General features: G+C 50.3%; 1 protein-coding gene across 2 annotated transcripts in view; it reads left to right on the top strand.

The window, feature by feature from the left end:
* The first annotated feature begins 1,878 nt into the window (after positions 1–1,878).
* WTAP (WT1 associated protein) overlaps positions 1,879–27,717 on the top strand; it is a 94,900-nt gene continuing 69,061 nt past the window's right edge. Inside the window, exon 1 of one of the 2 annotated variants that reach the window (XR_011321928.1) lies at positions 1,879–2,329. The gene's annotated coding sequence lies outside the window, so the exon portion shown is untranslated. The remainder of the gene's footprint in view (positions 2,330–27,717) is intronic. The other variant, XM_069769197.1, reaches the window with a different exon arrangement.

Here is a 27,717-nt window from a genome sequence, read left to right on the forward strand (position 1 = left end):
TTAACGATATCGTTGCTACGTCACAAAAAGCAACGATATCGTTAACGATATCGTTATGTGTGAAGGTACCTTTAGATGTAGAGCATGTTCGCTGCATACAAAACGCTGCCGGCTACTGAACGCAGGTAATTCCCCATGTGTTCACTGAACCGTCGGATTCACCGCGTCCCATACATTCTATTGGTGAACTTTCTCTTGTGGAGACTCGCATCTCTGCAAGATAAATAGACATGCTGCAGTCTGGAAATACGCACTGCATGTCTGTCTCCGTGGGGGAGCCGAGGGCATTGGTGCATCCATAGTGGGCATGGGGTTTCTTGAAATCACATCCACTATGCTGTAACAGCTGGACACTGCTGGTTTGCAGCAGCACAAATAGACAGCATCCAACCCACAGTGTTTACGGACTGTGGGAACATACTCTTAGAGGCGAGTGGACGGATTTGTGGGACTCCAGTCCAGGTCAGTGGTACTTGGTGGCTAGATGGGTCATATTGCACAGATAACGTCACTTCAGGGTCGTCTGGAGGTAAGAGAGTTGCGGGAAACCTGTGAGCCGCCAGGGACCACTAACCGGGACCCAAGTCCTGCACATAGATCTGCTCATCTCTTATTAGTGTAAAACGTTCAAATCCCAGAGACAAGAGTCAGAGACAGCCCAAATGTCTGCAGGCAGATATGTCAAAACGTAAAGAGAGCTGGTAGCCCGCTTGGCCAGCGAGTCCACTAGTGAGGGCCAGCACAGTCCACTAGTGAGGACCAGCACAGTCCACTGGTGAGGGACAGCACAGACCGCTGGTGAGGGCCAGCACAGTCCACTGGTGAGGGACAGCACAGTCCGCTAGTGAGGGCCAGCACAGTCCGCTAGTGAGGGCCAGCACAGCCCGCTAGTGAGGGCCAGCACAGCCCACTAGTGAGGGCCAGCACAGCCCACTAGTGAGGGCCAGCACTGTCCGCTACTGAGGGTCAGCACAGCCCACTAGTGAGGGCCAGCACAGTCCGCTAGTGAGGGCCAGCACAGTCCGCTAGTGAGGGCCAGCACAGTCCGCTAGTGAGGGCCAGCACAGTCCGCTAGTGAGGGCCAGCACAGTCCGCTAGTGAGGGCCAGCACAGTCCGCTAGTGAGGGCCAGCACAGTCCGCTAGTGAGGGCCAGCACAGTCCGCTAGTGAGGGCCAGCACAGTCCGCTAGTGAGGGCCAGCACAGTCCGCTAGTGAGGGCCAGCACAGTCCGCTAGTGAGGGCCAGCACAGTCCGCTAGTGAGGGCCAGCACAGTCCGCTAGTGAGGGCCAGCACAGTCCGCTAGTGATGGCCAGCACAGTCCGCTAGTGAGGGCCAGCACAGTCCGCTAGTGAGGGCCAGCACAGTCCGCTAGTGAGGGCCAGCACAGTCCGCTAGTGAGGGCCAGCACAGTCCGCTAGTGAGGGCCAGCACAGTCCGCTAGTGAGGGCCAGCACAGTCCGCTAGTGAGGGCCAGCACAGTCCGCTAGTGAGGGCCAGCACAGTCCGCTAGTGAGGGCCAGCACAGTCCGCTAGTGAGGGCCAGCACAGTCCGCTAGTGAGGGCCAGCACAGTCCGCTAGTGAGGGCCAGCACAGTCCGCTAGTGAGGGCCAGCACAGTCCGCTAGTGAGGGCCAGCACAGTCCGCTAGTGAGGGCCAGCACAGTCCGCTAGTGAGGGCCAGCACAGTCCGCTAGTGAGGGCCAGCACAGTCCCCTACTGAGGGCCAGCACAGTCCACTAGTGAGGGCCAGTACAGTCCACTACTGAGGGCCAGCACAGTCCGCTAGTGAGGGCCAGCATAGTCCGCTAGTGAGGGCCAGCACAGCCCACTACTGAGGGCCAGCACAGTCCACTACTGAGGGCCAGCACAGTCCACTAGTGAGGGCCAGCACAGTCCACTAGTGAGGGCCAGCACAGCCCTGCAGCAGGAGGCCTGCCTCGGTGACATGTCTGCTGACAGAGCACACAATGTATGTGGCCATTTTCAGCCCTGAAGCCTTGGCTCGTGTCCAGGCTTTACTACGTGCGGGGCTGGGGGAGGGTCTGTGTGTAACATGGAGGCTGGCTGGAGTATCATTTCCTCCTCCGCCGCCATTTTGTGTCGGATGCATTGCGCTACAGGGAAGCAAGAGCGCGTTGGAAAACTGGGAGAAGAATTCGTGAAGAGCGGGAAGCCGAGCGTGTGAGACGCCAGCAGAAGCCGCGGAGACGACAGCACAAGCTGCGTGTCCGTCACAGAAGCAGCCGCTCCATAGGAGTCCTCGTTACGTTCCTGAGCGGGCGGTGAGGACAGCAGGGGCCGCCCGGGCTGAGGAGCTCCCGCTGCAGGTAAGACACGGCTGCTGCACTGGTCGCTGCATGGAGGCGACGCTTCCTCTGAGACCTGGGAATTTGTTGTTTGTCACGTCTCCGTGTTCAAAGATGGCGGAGCGGAAGACTCTGCGGCCTTCACGGTCCTGACCTCGTTTAGAAGTCGTTTCCACTCAGCATGGCGTCTGCAAGAGGGACAGGAAATGTGTAATGAGCGACTTACTGAGGGGGAGCGAGCCGGAGGAGACCCCGGGAGCAGGCTCTATAGTCCGGGTGCGGATAGCTTGTGAACACCATTAATACGCCATAGATTAGTGTCGTCAGGTCTGTGCGTGATAGTCAGAGCTGCACATTACAGAGCGAGGAGGCTTCCCCGTGTTCTAGAGGGGCGATGGGTGGTGGGCATCCCCGTGTTCTAGAGGGAGGACGGGTAGTGGGCTTCCCCGTGTTCTAGAGGGGCGATGGGTGGTGGGCATCCCCGTGTTCTAGAGGGAGGACGGGTAGTGGGCTTCCCCGTGTTATAGAGGGGCGATGGGTGGTGGGCATCCCCGTGTTCTAGAGGGGCGATGGGTGGTGGGCTTCCCCGTGTTCTAGAGGGAGGACGGGTAGTGGGCTTCCCCGTGTTCTAGAGGGGCGATGGGTGGTGGGCATCCCCGTGTTATAGAGGGAGGATGGGTAGTGGGCTTCCTCGTGTTCTAGAGGGGCGATGGGTGGTGGGCATCCCCGTGTTCTAGAGGGATGGGTGGTGGGCATCCCCGTGTTCTAGAGGGAGGACGGGTAGTGGGCTTCCCCGTGTTATAGAGGGAGGACGGGTGGTGGGCATCCCCGTGTTCTAGAGGGGCGATGGGTGGTGGGCATCCCAGTGTTCTAGAGGGGCGATGGGTGGTGGGCATCCCCGTGTTCTAGAGGGAGGACGGGTGGTGGGCATCCCCGTGTTCTAGAGGGGCGATGGGTGGTGGGCATCCCCGTGTTCTAGAGGGGCGATGGGTGGTGGGCATCCCCGTGTTATAGAGGGAGGATGGGTAGTGGGCTTCCCCGTGTTATAGAGGGAGGACGGGTGGTGGGCATCCCCGTGTTCTAGAGGGGCGATGGGTGGTGGGCATCCCCGTGTTCTAGAGGGGCGATGGGTGGTGGGCATCCCCGTGTTCTAGAGGGGCGATGGGTGGTGGGCATCCCAGTGTTCTAGAGGGGCGATGGGTGGTGGGCATCCCCGTGTTATAGAGGGAAGATGGGTAGTGGGCTTCCCCGTGTTCTAGAGGGGCGATGGGTGGTGGGCATCCCCGTGTTCTAGAGGGGCGATGGGTGGTGGGCATCCCCGTGTTATAGAGGGAGGATGGGTGGTGGGCTTCCCCGTGTTATAGAGGGAGGACGGGTGGTGGGCATCCCCGTGTTCTAGAGGGGCGATGGGTGGTGGGCATCCCCGTGTTCTAGAGGGGCGATGGGTGGTGGGCATCCCCGTGTTCTAGAGGGGCGATGGGTGGTGGGCATCCCCGTGTTATAGAGGGAGGATGGGTGGTGGGCTTCCCCGTGTTCTAGAGGGGCGATGGGTGGTGGGCATCCCCGTGTTCTAGAGGGGCGATGGGTGGTGGGCATCCCCGTGTTCTAGAGGGGCGATGGGTGGTGGGCATCCCCGTGTTATAGAGGGAGGATGGGTAGTGGGCTTCCCCGTGTTATAGAGGGAGGACGGGTGGTGGGCATCCCCGTGTTCTAGAGGGATGGGTGGTGGGCATCCCCGTGTTCTAGAGGGATGGGTGGTGGGCATCCCCGTGTTCTAGAGGGGCGATGGGTGGTGGGCATCCCCGTGTTATAGAGGGAGGATGGGTAGTGGGCTTCCCCGTGTTCTAGAGGGATGGGTGATGGGCATCCCCGTGTTCTAGAGGGATGGGTGGTGGGCATCCCCGTGTTCTAGAGGGATGGGTGGTGGGCATCCCCGTGTTCTAGAGGGATGGGTGGTGGGCATCCCCGTGTTCTAGAGGGAGGATGGGTGGTGGGCATCCCCGTGTTATAGAGGGAGGACGGGTGGCGGGCATCCCCGTGTTATAGAGGGAGGATGGGTGGTGGGCATCCCCGTGTTATAGAGGGAGGATGGGTGGTGGGCATCCCCATGTTATAGAGGGAGGATGGGTGGTGGGCATCCCCGTGTTCTAGAGGGGTGGTGGGCATCACCGTGTTCTAGAGGGAGGATGGGTGGTGGGCATCCCCGTGTTAGAGGGAGGACGGATGGCGGGCATCCCCGTGTTACAGAGGGAGGACGGATGGCGGGCATCCCCGTGTTACAGAGGGAGGACGGGTGGCGGGCATCCCCGTGTTACAGAGGGAGGACGGGTGGCGGGCATCCCCGTGTTACAGAGGGAGGACGGGTGGCGGGCATCCCCGTGTTACAGAGGGAGGACGGGTGGCGGGCATCCCCGTGTTACAGAGGGAGGACGGGTGGCGGGCATCCCCGTGTTACAGAGGGAGGACGGGTGGCGGGCATCCCCGTGTTACAGAGGGAGGACGGGTGGCGGGCATCCCCGTGTTACAGAGGGAGGACGGGTGGCGGGCATCCCCGTGTTACAGAGGGAGGACGGGTGGCGGGCATCCCCGTGTTCTAGAGGGATGGGTGGCGGGCATCCCCGTGTTCTAGAGGGATGGGTGGCGGGCATCCCCGTGTTCTAGAGGGATGGGTGGCGGGCATCCCCGTGTTCTAGAGGGATGGGTGGCGGGCATCCCCGTGTTCTAGAGGGATGGGTGGCGGGCATCCCCGTGTTCTAGAGGGATGGGTGGTGGGCATCCCCGTGTTCTAGAGGGATGGGTGGTGGGCATCCCCGTGTTCTAGAGGGATGGGTGGTGGGCATCCCCGTGTTCTAGAGGGATGGGTGGTGGGCATCCCCGTGTTCTAGAGGGATGGGTGGTGGGCATCCCCGTGTTCTAGAGGGGCGATGGGTGGTGGGCATCCCCGTGTTCTAGAGGGATGATGGGTGGTGGGCATCCCCGTGTTCTAGAGGGATGATGGGTGGCGGGCATCCCCGTGTTCTAGAGGGATGGGTGGTGGGTTTCCCCGTGTTCTAGAGGGGCGATGGGTGGCGGGCATCCCCGTGTTCTAGAGGGGCGATGGGTGGTGGGCATCCCCGTGTTATAGAGGGAGGATGGGTGGCGGGCTTCCCCGTGTTATAGAGGGAGGACGGGTGGCGGGCATCCCCGTGTTATAGAGGGAGGACGGGTGGCGGGCATCCCCGTGTTATAGAGGGAGGGGCGGGCATCCCCGTGTTATAGAGGGAGGACGGGTGGCGGGCATCCCCGTGTTATAGAGGGAGGACGGGTGGCGGGCATCCCCGTGTTATAGAGGGAGGACGGGTGGCGGGCATCCCCGTGTTATAGAGGGAGGGGCGGGCATCCCCGTGTTATAGAGGGAGGACGGGTGGCGGGCATCCCCGTGTTATAGAGGGAGGACGGGTGGCGGGCATCCCCATACTTTGGCTGCTTTTGTGTTCATTATCATTACGTAAACCTCTGGTCAGAGATGTGAGGTTCTTGGTTTACATTATCTCTGTTGTGTTGAATTAAAACTCTGCCGCTCTTCTGATTTACATGTTATGGACAGTTATCAGTGACCATCTACCAGTGGTCTGTATTGGTAGTGCTGTGCCGCCCACCGGTGGTCCGTATTGGTAGTGCTGTGCCGGCCACCGGTGGTCCGTATTGGTAGTGCTGTGCCGCCCACCGGTGGTCCGTATTCGTAGTGCTGTGCCGGCCACCGGTGGTCCGTATTGGTAGTGCTGTGCCGCCCATCGGTGGTCCGTATTGGTAGTGCTGTGCCGCCCATCGGTGGTCCGTATTGGTAGTGCTGTGCCGCCCATCGGTGGTCTGTATTGGTAGTGCTGTGCCGCCCACCGGTGGTCCGTATTGGTAGTGCTGTGCCGCCCACCGGTGGTCCGTATTGGTAGTGATGTGCTGCCCACCGGTGGTCCGTATTGGTAGTGCTGTGCCGCCCACCGGTGGTCTGTATTGGTAGTGTTGTGCCACCATCTAGTTGGCCGCTATTTACAAATGACTGTAGCAAATGCTTTCAATAACTAAAGGGGTCGTACACTACTTTGACAACCTCTTCTAAATCGCTGATCCCCCTAAGTAGAATAATCAGGGTATGTTTCCATGGGCACAAACCGGCAGCGCTTTGGACGCGCTCCATCCAAAGCGCTGCCGGCTTTTTTAGGCGCGGTGATTCCGCATGTGTTCATTGAACCGTGTGGAATCACCGCGACCTATGCATAGACTGTGATATTTATTTTGCAGAGATGGAGCATCTCCGCAAGATAAATAGACATGCTCCGGTCTAGAATGACGCGTCCTGTGCGTATACGAAGGGATGCCGGAGGCGTCCCGACACGCGTAGTGGAGATGGGATTTCATACAGTGCCCTCCACTATGCTGTAACATTTGGACGCTGCAAATACTGACCGTGGAAACATACCCTAACGCTCTTTCAGAGTTGGCACTGGCTCTCCTGTTGCTCTGGTGACATTGTCACGATCCCTGTGGCCAATCAGTGACCATTCACTCTTGTCTCCTAAGGACAAATCAAACATCTGAAGTGAGAACAGCCACAGCTCTGACTGCCTCCGGATGTCAGTTGTGTCCAAAGGAGGTGAGAGTAGAGCCTGTGCCGGCCCCTGTGGTGCTGACTATAGCGGTTTCCTTCCCTTCCAAGAGCCACAACTTTTTCTGTTTTCTGTCAGCATAGCTGTATGGCAGCTTGTTTTTTTTACAGAACAAGTTGCATTTGTATTTTTTTTTCCCATTACTACTTTTACCGATCAAGTTATTTAATTTAATATTTTGATTTAGTGATGCCGCATGTATTTTTCAATATGTAATTTTAATTTGGGACAAGGTGGTTTAAAGGGAACCTGTCACCCCGTTTTTTGAGATTGAGATATAAATACTGTTAAATAGGGCCTGTGCTGTGCGTTACTATGGTGTATGTAGTGTACCCTGATTCCCCATGTATGCCGAGAAATACATTACCAAAGTCGGCGTTTTCGCCTGTCAATCAGGCTGGTCTGGTCAGGTGGGCGTGTTCACAGCGTTCTTTTCTTCCCCAGGTTTCCGTTGGTGGCGTAGTGGTGTGCGCATGTCCAAGGTCCGGATTCCCTGTGCCCACGTGAAGACACAGCGCGCGATCTGCGCTGTCATTCCTTTCATCGGTGCGGGCGGCCATCTTCCTGTGGCCGCGCGTGCGCAGATGTAGTGCTCTGCTGCACGGGGCTTCAGGAAAATGGCCGCGGGATGCCGCGCGTGCGCATTAGAGATCGCGGCGGCCATTTTCCCAAAGCCGAGTTTGCATCTCGGCTTTGGGAAAATGGCCGCCGCGATCTCTAATGCGCACGCGCGGCATCCCGCGGCCATTTTCCTGAAGCCCCGTGCAGCAGAGCACTCGATCTGCGCACGCGCGGCCCCAGGAAGATGGCCGCCCCCACCGATGCAAGGGATTACAGCGCAGATCGCGCGCTGCTTGTTCACCACTACGCCACTACGCCACCAACGTAAAGCTGAGGAAGAACCAGCGATGTCACCACGCCCTCCCGACCTGACCAGCCTGATTGACAGGCGAAAACGGCGACTTTGGTAAGTTATTTCTCAGCATACATGGGGAATCGGGGTACACTACATACACTATAGGAACACACAGCGCAGGCCCTATTTAACAGTATTTATAGCTCAATCTCAAAAAACGGGGTGACGGGTTCCCTTTAATGTACACTCTGCACCCCATCTTGACAAAAAAAAACAAATGTATTAAATTTTGCAACTTTATTAAAAAAGAAAAACTGAAATATCACATGGTCACAAGTATTCAGACCCTTTGCTCAGTATTGAGTAGGAGCACCCTTTTGAGCTAGTACAGCCATGAGTCTTCTTAGGAATGATGCAAAAAGTTTTTCACACCTGGATTTGGGGATCCTCTTCCATTCTTCCTTGCAGATCCTCTCCAGTTCTGTCAGGTTGGATGGTGAACATTGGTGGACAGCCATTTTCAGGTCTCTCCAGAGATGTTCAATTGGGTTTAGGTCAGGGCCCTGGCTGGGCCAGTCAAGAATGGTCACAGAGTTGTTCTGAAGCCACTCCTTTGTTATTTTAGCTGCGTGCTTAGTGTCATTGTATTGTTGAAAGGTGAAGTCTAAGGTCCAGAGCACTCGGGAAGAGGTTTTCATCCAGGATATCTCTGTACTTGGCCACATTCATGTTTCCTTCAATGACAACCAGTCATCCTGTCCCTGCAGCTGAAAAACACCCCCATAGCATGATGCTGCCACCACCATGTTTCACTGTTGGAATTGTATTGGTCAGGTGATAAGCAGTGCCTGGTTTTCTCCACACCGCTTAGAATTATCACCAAAAAGGTCAATCTTCCTCTCGTCTGACCAGAGAAACTTTATTTCTCATTGTCTGGGAGTCCTTCGTGTGTTTTGTTTTTTTTTTAATCAAAAAAGGCTCGACTGGTGGAGGGCTGAAGTGATAGTTGACTTTGTGGAACTTTCTACCATCTCCCTACTGCATCTCTGGAGCTCAGCCACAGTGATCTTGGGGTTCTCCTTTACCTCTCTCACCAAGGCTCTTCTCTCACAAGTGCTCAGTTTGGCCAGGTCTAGGAAGACTTCTGGTGGTCCCAAACGTCTGCCATTTAAGGATTATGGATGCCACTCTGCTCTTAGGAACCTTGAGTACTGCATAAATTCTTTTGTAACCTTGGCCAGATCTGTGCCTTGCACAGTTGTCTCGGAGCTCCTTGTCCTGTTCCTTTTGACCTCATGATTCTTATTTGATCTTACATGCACTGTGAGCTGTGAGGTCTTAGGCTATGTGCACACATTGCGGATTTACTGCGGATCCACAGCGTTTTTTTCCGCAAAGAAACGCTGCAGATCCGCAAGTGATTTACAGTACAATGTAAATCAATGGGGGAAAAAATGCTGTGCTAATGGTGTGGAAAATTCCGCACGGAAAATGCTGCGGATTAAAAGGAGCATGTAATTTATTTGTGCAGATCTGCAGTGTTTTTGTACCCATTCCATTATAGAAATCCGTAGGGGTAAAAATGCATGAAATCCGTACAAAATATGCATAAAACCGCACCTGCGTTTTCTACCAAGAGATGCAGAATCCGCACAAAAAATTCCAGAGGCAAATCTGTAACGTATGCACATAGCCTTATATAGACAGGTGTGTGCCTTTACAAATCAAGTCCTATCAGTTTAATTTAACACAGCTGGACTCCAATGAAGGAGTAGAACCATCTCAAGGAGGATCACAAGGAAATGGACAGCATGTGACTTAAATATGAGTTTTTGGGCAAAGGGTCTGAATACTTATGACCATGTGATATTTTAGTTTCTTTTTTAATACATCTGCAAAAAAAAAATCTACATTTCCTTTTTCTTTTTTTTTTTTTTTCAGTCAAGATGGGGTGCAGAATGTACATTAATGAGGGAAAAAAATTACTTTTTTGAATTTAATAAATAGCTGCAATGAAAGAGTGAAAAATTTAAAGGGGTCTGAATGCTTTCCGTACCCACTGTACAGGTGCTTGGTGCATCATGGCGGGAGCACCAAGCGGAACTTTGTTTGAACAGTCATTCTGTGCTAACGGGCCCTTTAACGCTACATCTTCTGCTGCCTTTTTATGGCATTGCTGAAGAATTATATTGCCCTGAAACCAGTGTGTGATGCCTTTTTTGAGGGGGGGCAAGACAACGTTTTTGATACCATTCTGTAATAATGTGACTCTTTTGATCTCTTGCTATGTTTTTTTTTTTGTGCAATTGCAGCTACCAAAAACCATAATTTTGGCGTTCAAGTTTTTTCCTTTTACTGTGTTACTGATTGAGTTACTTGTTATATTTTGATCTGAATTTTCTAAACACAGCAATACCACATGTGCATATTTTTTTTTTATATCTTTATTTTCAGTGAGAAAAGGGGGGTGAATTGAACGTTTACTTTTTTTTTTGTTTTTAAATACTGTTATTGTTTGTCCCCTTAAGTGACTTGATGATGTAATTCTTTGATCGCTAGTGCCTCAGCAGAAATCGTGTTCTCGTCTGAAGCTCTGCCCACATGCAGGGTTGACAGCGGTATTCAACATGTTAGCAAACAGACATGATGTCAGGAGGAATAAAGTTCCTTGTTACCATCTAATTGCAATTACCGTATTTTTCGGACTATAAGACGCACCGGACCATAAGACGCACCACAAATTTGGGGTGAAAATTGCAGAAAAAAAGATTTTTTATAAGATGGGGGTCCGTCTTATTGTCCGAATTTACAGTATCTTACCTGAGGGCTGGCGGTGGCAGAGCAGGGTCACAGGAGGCATGGTGTCAGCAGAGGTGCGGTGATGCGGCACGGCGTGCACCTGAGCAGGGTCCCTTCCTGCTTAGGTGGGCGACGCCATGGCCTGGTGTCCATGGGGGGTTGCAGCAGTGGTGTGGCGACGGCAGAGGTGCGGGGATAATGAGCGGTATGGCGTGAGCAGGCTCCCTTCCACAGGTGAGATAACGCAGCGGCCCGGTATCCATTCCAATGTGAGCAGCAGAGGCTGGTTAATTACTGGTTTATCGGTGGCGGCGGCCATCTTCCTGAGGCCGCGCGTGCGCAGATGGAGTGCTCTGCTTCCCGGGGCTTCAGGAAAATGACCGCGGGAGGCCGCACATGCGCAGATGGAGATCGCGGCGGCCATTTTCTTGAAGCCGAGATCTAAATCTGCGAACTCTGCTTCAGGAAAATGGCCACCCCGCTCACGCCATACCGCCTCCTCATCCCCGCACCTCTGCTGCCGCCACACCACTGCCGGTAAGCCTGCATTACGACTATAAGACGCACCCCCCATTTTCCCCCCTTTTTTTGGGGGGGGGGGAAAAGTGCGTCTTATAGTCGGGAAAATACGGTAAATATTTATTCGCTAGTGTCTCTAAGGGTACCTGCCCATGATCCGGAGTTGCTACCGGTTTGACACTGCGTATTTATGCCTTGTCATACCCACAGTGTCCAGATGTTACAGCATAGTGGATGGGATTTCAAGAAACTCCATGTCCACTATGCGTCCACAGACGCTTGCGGCTCACCTGCCGACACTACTGACATGCGACACGTCTATCCAGACTGCAGCATGTCAATTTCATAATGTCAATTACATCAATATAATGCATACCTCCCAACTTTTGAAGCTGGGAAAGAGGGACAAAGTTAGCGGCGCGCAACGCGCGCCGTGGCAAATTTTAGGCCACGCCTCTGACCACACCCATTCACTAGTCACACCCATATCCACGTCTCAACCACACCCATTTAGCACTGCTGATCACACTGTTCATAAAGAATAATTATAAACAAAAAAATATGGCCACACAGTGCTCCATACTGTATAATGGCCACACATGATGCCCCATACTGTATAATGGCCACACATGATGCTCAATACTGTATAATGGCCGCACATGATGCTCAATACTGTATAACGGCCACACAGTGCTCCATACTGTATAATGGCCACACAGCGCTCCATACTGTATAATGACTGCACATGATGCTCCATACTGTATAATGGCCACACATGATGCTCAATACTGTATAATGGCCACACATGATGCTCAATACTGTATAATGGCCACACATGATGCTCCATACTGTATAATGGCCGCACATGATGCTCAATACTGTATAACGGCCACACATAATGCTCAATACTGTATTACGGCCACACATAATGCTCCATACTGTATAATTGCCGCACATGATGCTCAATACTGTATAATGACCCCACATGATGCTCAATACTGTATAATGACCCCACATGATGCTCCATACTGTATAATAGCCACACATGATGCTCCATACTGTATAACGGCCACACATGATGCTACATACTGTATAACGGCCACACATGGTGCTCCATACTGTAATAGCCACACATGATGCTCCATACTGTATAATGGTCACACATGATGCTCCATACTGTATAACGGCCACACATGATGCTACATACTGTATAACGGCCACACATGATGCTCCATACTGTATAATGGCCCCACATGATGCTCCATACTGTATAATGGCCCCACATGATGCTCAATACTGTATAATGGCCACACATGATGCTCCATACTGTATAATGACCCCACATGATGCTCAATACTGTAACAGCCGCACATGATGCTCCATACTGTATATTGGCCGCACATGATACTTCGTACCGTATAATGGCCACACATAGCTACTCCTACACACGCGGCTGCGCTCCGTACACTTTGCATACACGGCTCCACTCCATACATCTCAAACACACGGCTCCGTTCCGTTCACCTCGTACACATTCAGCTCCGCTCCATACACCTCATACACACACGGCTCCGCTCCATACATCTCGTACACACGGCACTACGTACACCTCATACACACACCGCTCTGCTCCATACACATTGCAGAAGCTACTCCGCTCCGTATACCTTGCACACACACGGCTCCGCTGCGTACACCTCATACACATACGGCTCCTCTCCATACATCTCGTACACACACGGCACTACTCCGTACACCTCGTACACACACGGCTCCGCTCTATACACATTGCACACACTGCTCCACTCCATACACCTTTCACACTCTGCTCTCATCCGAACACCTCTTACATGACTCCGCTCCATACACCTCGTACACACGTGGCTGTGCTCCGTACACCTCGTACACACGACTCCGCTCAGTACACCTTTCACATGCTGCTCCGCTCCGTACACCTTGTACACACGCGGCTGTGCTCCGTACACCTCGTACACATGGCTCCGTACACCTCTTACACACGACTCCGCTCCGTACACCTTTCATACGCTGCTCCGCACACCTCGTACACACGCGGCTGTGCTCCGTACACCTCGTACACACGCGGCTGTGCTCCGTACACACGCGGCTGTGCTCCGTACACCTCGTAACACACACGGCTGTGCTCCATACACCTCTTACACACGACTCCGCTCCGTACACCTTTCACATGCTGCTCCGCTCCGTACACCTCGTACACACGCGGCTGTGCTCCGTACACCTCGTACACACGCGGCTGTGCTCCGTACACCTCGTACACACGCGGCTGTGCTCCGTACACCTCGTACACACGCGGCTGTGCTCCGTACACCTCGTACACACGCGGCTGTGCTCCGTACACCTCGTACACACGCGGCTGTGCTCCGTACACCTCGTACACACGCGGCTGTGCTCCGTACACCCCTTACACACACGGCTCCGCTCCGTACACCTTTCACATGCTGCTCTGCTCCGTACACCTCGTACACACTCGGCTGCGCTCCGTACACCTCATGCACACAGCTCCGTACACCTCGTACACACACGGCTCTGCTACATCCACCCTGTAAACACCTCCTGACCTCACACATACGCTGCCTTACCCTCCTCCAGCGCCATGGCAACCAGCAAAGTCCTGTACAGGAGGTCCTCCTCCCGAATCCGATCATGTGACCCCTGACTCCTCCCATCCTGTGACCTCATCACAGGTCCTGTGCACAGAGCAGCCATTATGTGCTGCTGTGCTGGCCGGGTGCAGGGAGCTCTCAGCTGACCGACCGGGTGATTCACATACCTCCCAACCAGTGCAGGACAATTAATGTCCCGCCCGGGATCGCGGGGCTGACTGTCAAAATCAGGACAGTCCCGCTGGATCCGGGACGGTTGGGAGGTATGATAATGTATTGGATGCGGTGAATTTGCACGGTTCAGTGAACACATGCGGATTTACCTGTGTTCAATAGAAGGCAGCGCTCTGAGCACAGCTAACATGCGCTGCGTCCAAAGAGCTTCTAGTTCTGGAACGTGGGCACTTGGTCTTTATTTAGAAAAACACTGGGGAAATGGTGGGGGCTAAGGTTTTTTCCTGTTCATGTTGGCACAAGTGGACATAACTGTGTGCTGCCATGGTGTGCTTAGGAAAACCAAATTATCGGTACTTGTATTTAGAAACCTTTCACACTGGCCACTAGGGCTCTTTTAGACTTTAACTGCTTCAGGACCGCCCACTGTATATAAATGTCGGCGCTAACTGACGTTTGGTGGGTGGTCTAGCAGCGATCAGGACCCTCAAGGTCCAGCAAGTGCTGCTATTCCTGTGCAGAGCTGTTGCTCTGCCAGGTGACCTCATCGGGACCTGATTAGGTCAGGTCCCAATGATGTTAACCCTTTGCTATCTTCTAGATGCCACATTCGCTGCTGCTATACTCACCTCTCTGACTCCCAACCGGTGATGAGGTCTGATCACATCACGGGGGATCCCGCAATGCAATGGCAGCTGGAAGTTGCACGATGACTTCCAGCTATGGTGGCTTGTTAGGCTCAGCCTGCAGCTGAGTCTAACAAGCGATTTCACAATGTAACAGTAACAGGTTTCTGCAATGCAATATATGTGTATTGCATTGTAAGAGACCTGTGATCAGACAAATACAAATTGATGTCCCATACAGGTTTTAAAACTATTAAAAAAAAATCACAAAATAAATAAAAAGAATATTAAACCAATAAATACATCTACTATATAATTGTCTAAGGGTCACTTCCATCTTTCTGTCTGTAACGGAAATCTCAAGTCGCTGATTGGTCGCAGCAAAACAGCCACGACCAATCAGCGACGGGCACAGTCTGGCGGCAAAATGGCCCCTCCTTACTTTCCGCAGTTAGTGCCCGCTCCATACTCCCCTCCAGTCAGCGCTCACACATCAATAGTAAAAAGATCTAATGTTAAAAATAATTTAAAAAAATAAAAAATCATTATATACTCACCCTCCGTTGGCCCCCTGGATCCAGCCGAGGCCTTTTCCGCTCCTCGCGATGCTCCGGTGACCGGTCCATGCATTGCGGTCTCGCGAGATCGCACATCATCATCTCGTGAGACCGCAATGCACTCTTGGGAGCGACGAGCACAGTCCGGCCGCTCCCTACTCCCCTGCAGTCAGTGCCCCCTCCATACTCCCCCCGCTGCCCACATAGTGTTGTAGCAGTCCATTAAACCGACTGCATTACACTGCGGTGTAACGCAGTCTGTTAACGCTGCTATTAACCCTATGTGACGAACTTTTTACTATTGATGCTGCCTATGCAGCATCAATAGTGAAAAAAATGTTAAAAATAATAATAATAATAAAATTGTGATATTCTCACCTTCCGTCGCCTCCGAAGCAGCTTTTCCTGCAGCTCGCGATGCTCTGGTCCCACCGCATCGCTGATTGGTCGCGCCGGCTGGTCGTGACCAATCAGCGACATTGGCGCAGGATCTAATGTTAAAAATAAGGAAAAAAAAATCATTATATACTCACCTTCTGGATCCAGCCCAGGCCTTTCCCGCTCCTCGCGACGCTCTGGTGACCGGTCCATGCATTGCGGTCTTGCGAGATGATGACGTAGCGGTCTCGCGAGACCGTTACGTCATCATCTCGCGAGACCGCAATGCACTCTTTGGGAGAGGAGCATAGGTAAATGCCTCGGCTGGATTCGGGGGCCGACGGAGGGTGAGTATATAACTACTTTTTATTTTAATTCTTTTTTTAACAGAGATGTGGTGCCCACATCTACCGTATTTTTCGGACTATAAGACGCACCGGACCATAAGGCGCACCCCAAATTTGGGGTGAAAATTGCAGAAAAAAAGATTTTTTATAAGATGGGGGTCTGTCTTATTGTCCGAATTTACAGTATCTTACCTGAGGGCTGGTGGTGGCAGAGCAGGGTCACAGGAGGCAAGGTGTCGGCAGAGGTGATGCTGGGATGAGGAGGTGCTGGGATGAGGAGGTGCTGGGATGAGGAGGTGCTGGGATGAGGAGGTGCTGGGATGAGGAGGTGCTGGGATGAGGAGGTGCTGGGATGAGGAGGTGCTGGGATGAGGAGGTGCTGGGATGAGGAGGTGCTGGGATGAGGAGGTGCTGGGATGAGGAGGTGCTGGGATGAGGAGGTGCTGGGATGAGGAGGTGCTGGGATGAGGAGGTGCTGGGATGAGAAGGTGCTGGGATGAGAAGGTGCTGGGATGAGAAGGTGCTGGGATGAGAAGGTGCTGGGATGAGAAGGTGCTGGGATGAGAAGGTGCTGGGATGAGAAGGTGCTGGGATGAGAAGGTGCTGGGATGAGAAGGTGCTGGGATGAGAAGGTGCTGGGATGAGAAGGTGCTGGGATGAGAAGGTGCTGGGATGAGAAGGTGCTGGGATGAGAAGGTGCAGTGAGAGGTATGGCGTGAGAGGGGTCCCAGGCTTACCATGCAGGCTTCCGGTGGCAGAAGAGGTGCGGTGGCAGAGGTGCAGCGGCAGAGGAGGCGCAGTAAGCGGGGTCCCTTTCTCCGGTGAGGTGATGCAGCAGCCCGGTAAGCAGGAGAGCCGGGTGAATCCTGTTGTTAGCGGTGGTGGCGGCCATTTTCCTGAGGCCGCGCGTGCGCAGATGGAGCGCTCTGGTTCCCGGGGCTTCAGGAAAATGGCCGCGGGAGGCCGCGCGTGCGCAGATCGCGGCGGCCATTTTCCTGAAGCCCCGGGAAGCAGAGCGCTCCATCTGCGCACGCGCGGCCTCAGGAAAATGGCCGCCACCACCGCTAACAGGATTCACCCGGCTCTCCTGCTTACCGGGCTGCTGCATCACCTCACCGGAGAAAGGGACCCCGCTTACTGCGCCTCCTCTGCCACCGCACCTCTGCCACCGCACCTCTGCCCCCACGGTAAGCCTGCATTTCGACTATTAGACGCACCCCCCATTTTCCCCCCTTTTTTTTTGGGGGGGGGGGGGGAAGTGCGTCTTGTAGTCCGAAAAATACGGTATATATATAATTATGTAAGGGTCACTTCCGTCTGTCTGTCCTTCTGTCACGGTTATTCATTCGCTGATTGGTCTCGGCAACTGCCTATCATGGCTGCCGCGACCAATCAGCGACGGGCACAGTCCGATTAGTCCCTCCCGTACTCCCCTGCACTCACTGCCCGGTGCCCGCTCCGTAATCCCCTCCACTCACCGCTCACACAGGGTTAATGGTAACGGCCCGCGGTGTAACGCACTCCGTTACCGCTGCTATTAACCCTGTGTGTCCCCAACTATTTGCTATTGATGCTGCCTATGCAGCATCAATAGTAAAAATGTCATGTTAAAAATAATAATAATTTAAAAAAAAAAAAAACCTGCTATACTCACCCTCCTCGCCACGCTCCCGGGACTGCTCCATTGCAAGCGGCAGCTTCCGGTCCCAGGGCTGGTGTGCGACAAGGACCTGCCGTGACGTCACGGTCATGTGACCGCGACATCATCATAGGTCCTGCACACACCAGCCCTGGGACCACCGGAAGCTGCCGCTTGCAATGGAGCAGTCCCGGGAGCGTGGCGAGGAGCGCAAAGGCGGCGGATGGTGAGTATAGCAGGACTTCCAACGGGCTTTCGGAAGGTGAGTATATGTTTTTTTTTTTTTTTTTTTTAAGTCTCTATACTACGTGGCTCTGTGCTGGGCAATATACTATGTGGCTGGGCAGTATGCTATGTGGCTGGGCAGTATGCTATGTGGCTGGGCAGTATGCTATGTGGCTGGGCAGTATGCTATGTGGCTGGGCAGTATGCTATGTGGCTGGGCAGTATGCTATGTGGCTGGGCAATATACTACGTGGACATGCATATTCTAGAATACCCTATGTGTTAGAATCGGGCCACCATCTAGTTGCTATATACTACTTGGGCTGTGTTATATACTACATCTCTGTGCTATATACTACATAAACACAGCCATCTCTGTGCTATATACTACGTGGGCTGTGCTATATACTACGTGGGCTGTGCTATATACTACGTGGGCTGTATCTGCATCATGAATCGTGGTATGTGTTAGAGGGGGGCCCACTGTGACTCTTTCGCCCGGCCCCTCAAAAACATGGAGCCGGCCATGGCTTCACTGATTGGTCACGCCCGGCCACGAACGATCAGCGACAGTCGCAGTCCGTCCGCGTATTGGCGCGGAGTTTGAACCACGCTTCGCTAATTGGTCACGCCCGGCCGCCCGAATCCTGTATAAATTGCATAAATAAACTGCATACATATTCTAGAATACCCGATGCGTTAGAATCGAGCCACCATCTAGTGTGTGTGTGTAATATGTATGTATGCACACACACACGTACACACACACGTACACACACGTACACACACACGTACGTACACACACACACACACACGTACACACACACACACGTACGTACACACACACACACACGTACACACACACACACACACACACACACACGTACATTTGGTACACCACGTCCGGAGCGAGCCAACTTGTAAGACGGTCACGCTTGTTCACTCCTTCAGTGCACACTGTAAAAAAAAAAAAAAAAAACACAAAATGGAGCAAAAACCTTTTCTTTTTTTATAATGCCGCCAAACAAAAAGTAGAATAAAACGAGATCAAAAAGTTATATCAAAATAAAAATGGTACCGCTGAAAACGTTGTCTTGTCCCGCAAAAAACAAGCTTTTATACAGCTTCAACAGCAGAAAAATAAGTTATAGCTTTCAGAATAAAGCGATGCAAAAACAACTAACGTATTTTCCGGCGTATAAGACGACCCCCCAACTTTTCCAGTTAAAATATAAAATCTTCTTAAAAGTCGGGGGTCGTCTTATATGCCATGTGTCGTCTTATAGGGCCGGTGACTAATGTGCCTTTTGGGGGGGAGTGGTCCCGATGACGAAGAGGGGGCGTGTCACAGGAAAGTGTGTGGAGTATCCCCTATTTCCTCATTGTAGCTGCAGCGTGGGGTCTCTGTGCTGGGGAGCGGCGGCGGCTGCTCCTCTTTGTGCCGCGTGGGTGCTGTACTGTGGGGCGGCGACTCCTCTTCATGCAGCGTCGGGGCTCTGTGCTGTGGGGTGGCGTATCTTAGTGCAGAGTCGGGGCTCCTCCGGCATTTCCTCAAAGCCCGGAGGCCCCGGCAGCTCCTGGTGTTTGATCATTCTGTCTGTCAAAAATCAGAATAGAAAGCGATCAAAACATTTCATGTGCCCGAAAATGGTATCAATAAAAGCGTCAGCTTGTCCCGCAAAAAAACAAGCGGCCACATGACTCTATTGACTGAAATATGGGAGAATTATAGCTCTCAAAATATGGTGATGCCAAAAATTTTTTGCGGAAAAAAAGTCTTAGTGTGTGACGGCAGCCAAACATAAAAACCCACTATAAATCGGGTATCGCTGTAATCGCACTGACCTGAAGAATAGTCACCAAATCACTTATACCACATGACAAACGGCGTAAAAAAAAAAAATAAAACCAATTCTTCACATGCTGTGATTTTTTTTTTTTTCAGTCTACTTCCCAAAGATCGCAGTAAGGCTCGACGCACATTTATCCCGTGTACTGCGCTGAGCGCTTACATCGGGGTTTCCATGTAAATCTCTGAAATGCGTGATTCAGACGGAACTCCCGGCGGAAGATTCCCTATAATGAGCCAGATGGAGACACTGTGGACGCCATAAGACCTGTGATCTGGCGGTGTCTGTCTTTAGTCATACATAAAAGCTCAGTCAGCCAGTTTTGCGCACCTCTGAAAAGGAGGATACCGCTGAGGCTAGACTGAATCCAGAGTAACTCTGCATCCTCATTATAGTGAATTGATCTGGGGTTTCATCTGTCACGTCACTTAGAGATTTAGATAGAAACCTAAAAGTAAGTGCTCAGTGTAGAGCGCCGGATAATTGTGATCCCAAATGTTATTGAAAATGTTCTCCTTTCTAAAGATATGTATATGTTGGAAGCAAATAGGCATCTGTCCAGAACGGAAATTTACTTGGGTTTGAATTCTGATCCTACTACCAAATACAAAAATAAACTACAATCATTGTTACGTGTTCCGGTTGAGAGTGGAGTATTATCACAAAGACAAGCGGAAAAATTGTTTCCTGAATTCCCCAAAAAACCGTACTGGTACCACATCCCAAAAGTCCATAAGTCACTAACAGAGCCACCTGGCCATCCAATCGTGTCAGGTATAGGCTCATTAACAGAACCCCTTTCACGGTATCCAGACTGGCTACTTCACCCATTGCTACCTGACATTCCATCATATATGAGATACAAAACATTTCTTAGAGGCATTAAAAGGTTTTGACTGGCAGGAGACTTTTTCACTAGCTTCAATAGACGTGGAGAGTTTATATACTCTGATACCGCATCAGGCGGCCGTGGCTGCGGTAAAAGTCCTTTCTCATACAAGCACTGATGAGGTTACCATCAGGTTTATCTGTCATGGTTTGCACTTTGTATTGACCCATAATCCTTTCCGTTTTAATTCCAAGTGGTTCCTTCAGTTAGAAGGAACCGCGATGGGTACGCCTGTTGCGTGTACGCTAGCAAACTTGTTTCTGGCTGTGTTTGAGAGCAGATACATTTATACGGATTACAACCCATATTTGAAGCACATTAAGTTATATCTTAGATTTGTAGACGATGTGTTCATAATCTGGGATGGCGGTGAGCAGATCTTTCATCAATTTGTTGAGTATTTGTGTAGAGTCAATACTATGAATATGAAATTCACTTCAGTGTTTGGTGGGCTAACATTAGAGTTTCTAGACGTCAGAGTAAGTGCCGGTTGTGGTTCCTTACATACTGAGATTTTTCAGAAAATCCTCCGCTTCAAACTCTCTATTGCACTATGACAGCGCACATCCCCAGTATACTAAGAATTCTCTTCCATATAGTCAGTTTCTAAGGGTTAAACGGGTGAATAGTAGCCAGGAGGGTTACCAGAGACAGACGGCGGAGCTCTATAACAAATTTAGAGCTAGGGGTTATCCCAGCTCTGTGTTGGATAAGGCTTTGGAAAGAGCAGATAAATCCAGTGATCAAGCTTGTCGAATTGGAGGGGGTAGAAAAGTTGACATAGCGCAAAAAAAAAAAGGTTCGTTTTGACTATGGGCCCCCGGACTCCGTAATAAGGCTACGTTCACATTTGCGTTGTGTGCTGTCGGCGACGCAACGCATGCAAAAACGCATGCAAAACGCAGTAAACCGCTGCGTTTTGTGACGCATGCGTTCATTTTTATAGCGCAAAAAAAATGCAACAAGCGGCGTCCTCTGCGCCCTGATACTTGCGCCCAAAAAACGCATGCGTCACAAAACGCATGTCCATGCGCCCCCCATGTTAAATATAGGGGCGCATGCGTCGCCGCAGTTGCGCCCGACGCACCGCAAATGTGAACGTAGCCTTAAGGTACCGTCACACTAAGCGACGCTGCAGCGATACCAACAACGATGTCGATCGCTGCAGCGTCGCTGTTTGGTCGCTGGAGAGCTGTCACACAGACAGCTCTCCAGCGACCAACAATCCCGAAGTCCCCGGGTAACCAGGGTAAATATCTGTGCTTTACGGCTGGCCGGCGCTCACCAGTCAGTGCGGGAAGCTGACGGCGAGGGACCTGACCAGACACCGAAATGTAAGTATGTAGTGTTTGTTTTTTTTACATTTACAACGGTAACCAAGGTAAACATCGGGTTAATAAGCGTGGCCCTGCGCTTAGTAACCCGATGTTTACCCTGGTTACCAGTGAAGACATCGCTGAATCGGCGTCACACGCCGATTCAGCGATGTCAGCGGGAGATCCAGCAACAAAATAAAGTCCTGGACTTTCCCCAGCGACCAACGATCTCCCAGCAGGGGCCTGATCGTTGGTTTCTGTCACACATAATGATTTCGTTAACGATATCGTTGCTACGTCACAAAAAGCAACGATATCGTTAACGATATCGTTATGTGTGACGGTACCTTTAGAGCAGCAGTTAGAAGGAGCTGGCACATTTTAGAAAAAAATCCTGTTTTAACAGACGGCCAGTTGGTGTCCCCTGTTTGCGGTTCGCAGAGGGAGAAATTTGAAGGATATCTTGGTGCATAATGTCGTTACTACGATGCAGACCCATTGGCTAGAAGCAGGGACACCGCAAGGTAACTTTAGGTGTGGCAGCTGCAATTTCTGCAGATACGATATGACAGATCAAATTGTTAGGATTGGCTCCCACACACATCGGGTCCGTGATTTCATAACATGCAAGACTACATATACAGTATATGCACTTTTTTTTGCCCTTGTGGCTTTTTTTTATATTTGGAAAATGATCAGACCCCTGTATATTAGATTTAGAGAGAGCACTTTAAATCCATTAGTACAGGGAAGGGTGTGCCCCCGTTTAATTTCTCATATGCGCAATCAACATGGGGGCAATGCGTCCTTGCTGCTGTTCATTGGTTTAGAAAGAGTGACTTTACCAGAACAGGGGGGTAACCATAATAGGTTGCTGTTGAGAAGAGAGGGTAAATGGATTATGCGTGTTAACGCCATGGGCCCTTTGGGGTTAAATGAAAAACTGGATATGTCGGTGTTTCTGTGAATGTCTGTCTCCCGGTAAATTCGTGTGTGTATATATGTATTTTTTTACTTTTCATTTTTTCCCCCTTTTCTTCTGTTCATTATCCCGTAATTTTGAGATTATGGAACTTTTGGCGATATGTTTTTCTGTAATTGATGTTGCTTTAATTAATTTTAAGTCATTTCATGTTTTAAATGCTTTAATTGAAAAGTAGGATGTTATAACGCTGAAGGTTGGGGAGGTAACCTAGTGGCGGATATTGTTATAATGGTTCCACCCACCTTCAGTTAGTGTCAAGACCCGTGGAAGTGCAATTGCGCGAAACGGCCTTCGTCTTTGGAAATCCGTGTTTCCCTGCCTGTTTTGCATTTGACATGATGTCAGAATAAAGTTTGGATTTTATCTGGATGTTGAGTGCCGGCTTTTTCTTTAACTTTCATGCAGCGGTGATTTGGACTTGTTTCAGCGTGAGCACCCGAAATCCGTTTTTTGCTTCTTGGTATCTAAGTCACACTTGATATAGTCAGGTGATAGAACCAGCTGGTTGTGCGGTCCCCTTTTTGTTTGTTTTTGGACAGCCACAATCAGTGTTTGCACCGTCAAAATCTGTTTAACCCCTTAGGGTATGTGCACACGTTCAGTTTTTTTTCGCATTTTTTTTTCATAAAAGCGCGATAAAAACGCATTACAAAATGCAGACATATGCATCCAATCATTTAGAATGCATTCTGCAATTTTTGTGCACATGATGCGTTTTTTTCCGGAAAAAAAAACGCATTGCGGTAAAAAAAAAAGCAGCATGTTCATTAATTTTGCGGATTTTCTGAGTTTTTTCCGCTATTCTATGCACTTGGAAAAAACGCACCAAAAACACGTCAAAAATGCGAGAAAAAAAACATGCGGATTTCTGGCAGAAAATGCTGTCAATATTGACTACATCATTCTATATGGTAAACAGAGTGTGGGGGCTTCCTCTTTTTCCCAATTGGTGCTCCCGGATCATGATTGTGTGGTCCTGATGTTTGCCGTGGCAATTCATGACCAAATAGCGGCTTTAGAGTCTGACGGCTGTTGTAACCTGTTCAGAAGTTAGAGATATTTAGGTGGTAAAAATAGACATTTTCATTTCTGTTATGCCACTTTGCATTAATTCCTGAAAAGCACCTGAAGGGTTAATAAACTACCTGACAGTAGTTTTCAATATGTCAGGGGGTGCTGTTTTTAAAATGGTATCTCTTTTGGGGGTTTCCAATATATAGGACCCCTAAAGTCACTTCAAACATGGATAGGTCCCTAAAAAAATTTATTTTGGACATGTCCTTGAAAAAATGAAAAATTACTGCTACATTGTTAAACCTCCTAAAATACTAACAAAATAAAAGAACACTTTACAAACGGTGCAGATGTAAAGCAGACATGTGGGAAATGTTATTTATTAATGTTTTGCTATGGTATGACCATCTGGATTAAAGGGATAATCATTCAAAGTTAGAAAATTGCAATTTTTTTTTACATTTTTCTCAAACTTCTGATTTTTTTTTATAAATAAACACAAAACATATCAACCTAAATTTACCATTATCATAAAGTATAATGTCATGAAAAAACAATCTCGAAATCACTGGGATATGTTGAATCATTCCAGAGTTATTACCACATATTGTGACATTGATCAGATTTTAAAAATTTGGCTCCGTCAGTAAGGGGTTAATATACTGGTGACTGCAACATACTGGTCATTACAGCGTACTGGTCACTACAACGGCAGTTTGCATTTTTCACTCAGCAACATCCACTGCTGCCTGTTTCTGGAAAAAAAAACCATAAAATTAAAATCCTCACTATACTTGTAGATAAATTCCTAAAGGGGTATAATTTCCTAACTGGAGTCACTTGAGGGGGGATTCTGCTTTTCTGGCATTTAGCGGCTCTTTATATAGAGTCTGGAAACCATTCTAATCTTTTGTTCTCAAAGAGTCAAGCAGCGCTCCATCCCTTTAGACTCTTGCTGTGTGGCTAAGCAGTACTGTACCGCCACATATGGGGTATTGCCAAGTTCAGAAGAAATTGTGTAACGCATTTTGGCACCATTTTTACCCATTTCCCAGTGTTGCAATGTAAAATCTAGGGTTAAAACATTTTTTTTGTGGTAAAAATGTAATTATTTTTTCTTCACTGCCCAATGGTATCAAATTCTGTGACACACATGTGGTGTCAGTATGATCACTGCAACCCTAGATTAACTCATTGAGAGGTGTAGTTTGTAAAGTGGGGTCACTTATGGGGGTTTCTGCTGTTCTGGCACCTCAGGGGCTCTGCCAATGTGACATGGCCCCCTCAAACCAATGCAGCAAAACCTGCACCGTAATATGGCGCTCCTTCCCTTTCATGCCCTGCCGTGCTCAGTAGATTTCCGCCATATACTGGTATATAGTATTGGCATACTCAGGAGAAATTGCACAACTAACTTTGGGGTCCATTTTTTTCTTGCTACCCTTGTGAAAATAAAAAATTGGGGCTAAAATAGAATTTTTGTGGTAATAATTTTTTTTTTAATTTGATGGCTCAATATTATAAAATTGTGAAACCCCTGGAGGGAGGTTCAAGGTGCTCATCAGACATCTAGATAAATTCTTCGAGGGATCTAGTTTCCAAAATGGGGTCACTTGTTGGGGGTTTCCACTCTTTAGGTACATCAGGGGCTCTCGAAACACAACACTGCGTCCGCTATCGATTCCAGCCAATTTTGCATTCCAAAAGTCAAATGGTGCTCCTTCTCTTCCGAGCCCTGCCGTGCTTCCAAACAGTAGTATTCCCCCACATATGGGGTATCCGCGTACTCAGGAGAAATTGCACAACAAATTGTATGGAGCAATTTCACCTTTTACCCTTATGAAAATGCAAAATATGGAGCTAAAATAGATTTATTTGGGAAAAATGTTTTTTTTTTTTTTTATTATTTCCACAGCTCTACATTATAAAGTTCTGTGAAGCACCTGTGGGTTACAGGTGCTCAATAGACATCTAGATAAGTTCCATAAGGGGTCTAATTTCCAAAATGGTGTCACCTGTTGGGGGTTTCCACTATTTAGACACATCAGGGGCTCTCCAAACGCAACATGGCAACCGCTAATTATTCCAGCAAATTTTACATTCAGAAAGTCAAATGGCTCTTCTTTCCTTCCAAGCCCTGCCGTGAGCTCAAACAGTAGATTTCACCCACATAAGGGTTATCGGCATGCTCAGGAGTAACTGCAAAACAAAAGGTATAGTCCATTTTCTCCTGTTACCCTTGCGAAAGTAAAAAAAAAAAAAAAATTAGGTCTGAACGAAAATTTTTGTGAAAGAAAAGTAAATGTTTATTTTTTTTCCTTCCATTCATTCCTGTTCACCTGAAGGGTTAATAGACTTCTTGAATGTGGTTCTTCAAATATGATGTGGTCCCTAAAAAAAAAAAAAAAAAAAAAAAAAAAGGTTTTTTATTTGTTAAAAAAATGAAAAATCGCTGGTTAACTTTTAACCCTTATAACTTCGTTAGAAAAATTGTTTCAAAAAGTTGTGTGTTTAAGTGCAAGAGTCAAGTATCAAGTGCAGTTATCATGTGCATGGAGGGTGTGGAGACAGATGAATAGTAGGGTACAGATACAGAATAATATTTGGAAGGAGGGAACAGGGCAAAGTTAGTTTACTGAGTAGTTGATGTGGTAGGCTTGTTTGAAGAGATGGGTTTTTTAAAGCGTGCTTGAATAGGTCGGGGCTAGGTATCAGTCTGAGCGTCTGGGGAAGTGCATTCCAGAGAGCTGGTGTAGCACGAGAGAAGTCTTGGAGACGGTGGTGCGAGGTTCGGATTACGGGGGATGTTGGTCTTAGGCCATTTGTAGAACGGAGGGCATAGGCAGCATTAGTAGTAAAAGGTTGGGGACACACAGGGTTAATAGCGGCGGTAACGGAGTGCGTTACCCACAGCATAACGCGGTCCGTTACCGCCGGCATTAACCCTGTGTTAGCGGTGACCGAAGGGGAGTATGGAGCGGAGCGCCGGGGACACTGACTGCGGGGAGTATGGAGCGGAGCGCCGGGGTCACTGCGGGGAGTATATAGCGGAACGCCGGGGACACTGCGGGGAGTATGGAGCGGAGCGCCGGGGACACTGCGGGGAGTATGGAGCGGAGCGCCGGGGACACTGCGGGGAGTATGGAGCGGAGCGCCGGGGACACTGCGGGGAGTATGGAGCGGAGCGCCGGGGACACTGCGGGGAGTATGGAGCGGAGCGCCGGGGACACTGCGGGGAGTATGAAGCGGAGCGCCGGGAACACTGCGGGGAGTATGGAGCATAGCGCCGGGAACACCGGGGAGTATGGAGCGGAGCGCAGGGACACTGCGGGGAGTATGGAGCGGCCATTTTCTTCCGGACTGTGCCCGTCGCTGATTGGTCGTGGCTGTTTTGCGGCGACCAATCAGCGACTTGGATTTCCATGATAGACAGAGGCCACGACCAATGAATATCCGTGACAGGCAGACAGACAGAAGGACAGACGGAAGTACCCCTTAAACAATTATGTATATACTAGATGGTGGCCCGATTCTAACGTATCGGGTATTCTAGAATATGCATGTCCATGTAGTATATTGCCCAGCCATGTAGTGTATTGCCCAGCCACGTAGTGTATTGCCCAGCCACATAGTATATTGCCCAGTCACGTAGTGTATTGCCCAGCAATAGAGACTTAAAAAAAAATAAAATAAACATATACTCACCTATATCCCGTTGAAGTCCTGCTATACTTACTATCCGCCGCCTTTCCTGCTCCTTGCCACGTTCCCGGGACCACTCCATGGCAAGTGGCAGCTTCAGGTGGTCCCAGGGCTGGTGTGAGCAGGACCTATGATGATGTCGCAGTCACATGACCGTGACGTCACGGCAGGTCCTTGTCGCACACCAGCCCTGGGATGGGACCGGAAGCTGCCGCTTGCAATGGAGCGGTCCCGGGAACGTGGTGAGG

This window comes from Ranitomeya imitator, chromosome 5 (genome assembly GCF_032444005.1).
Source record: "Ranitomeya imitator isolate aRanImi1 chromosome 5, aRanImi1.pri, whole genome shotgun sequence".
In the NCBI taxonomy this organism is placed as follows: Eukaryota; Metazoa; Chordata; class Amphibia; order Anura; family Dendrobatidae; genus Ranitomeya; species Ranitomeya imitator.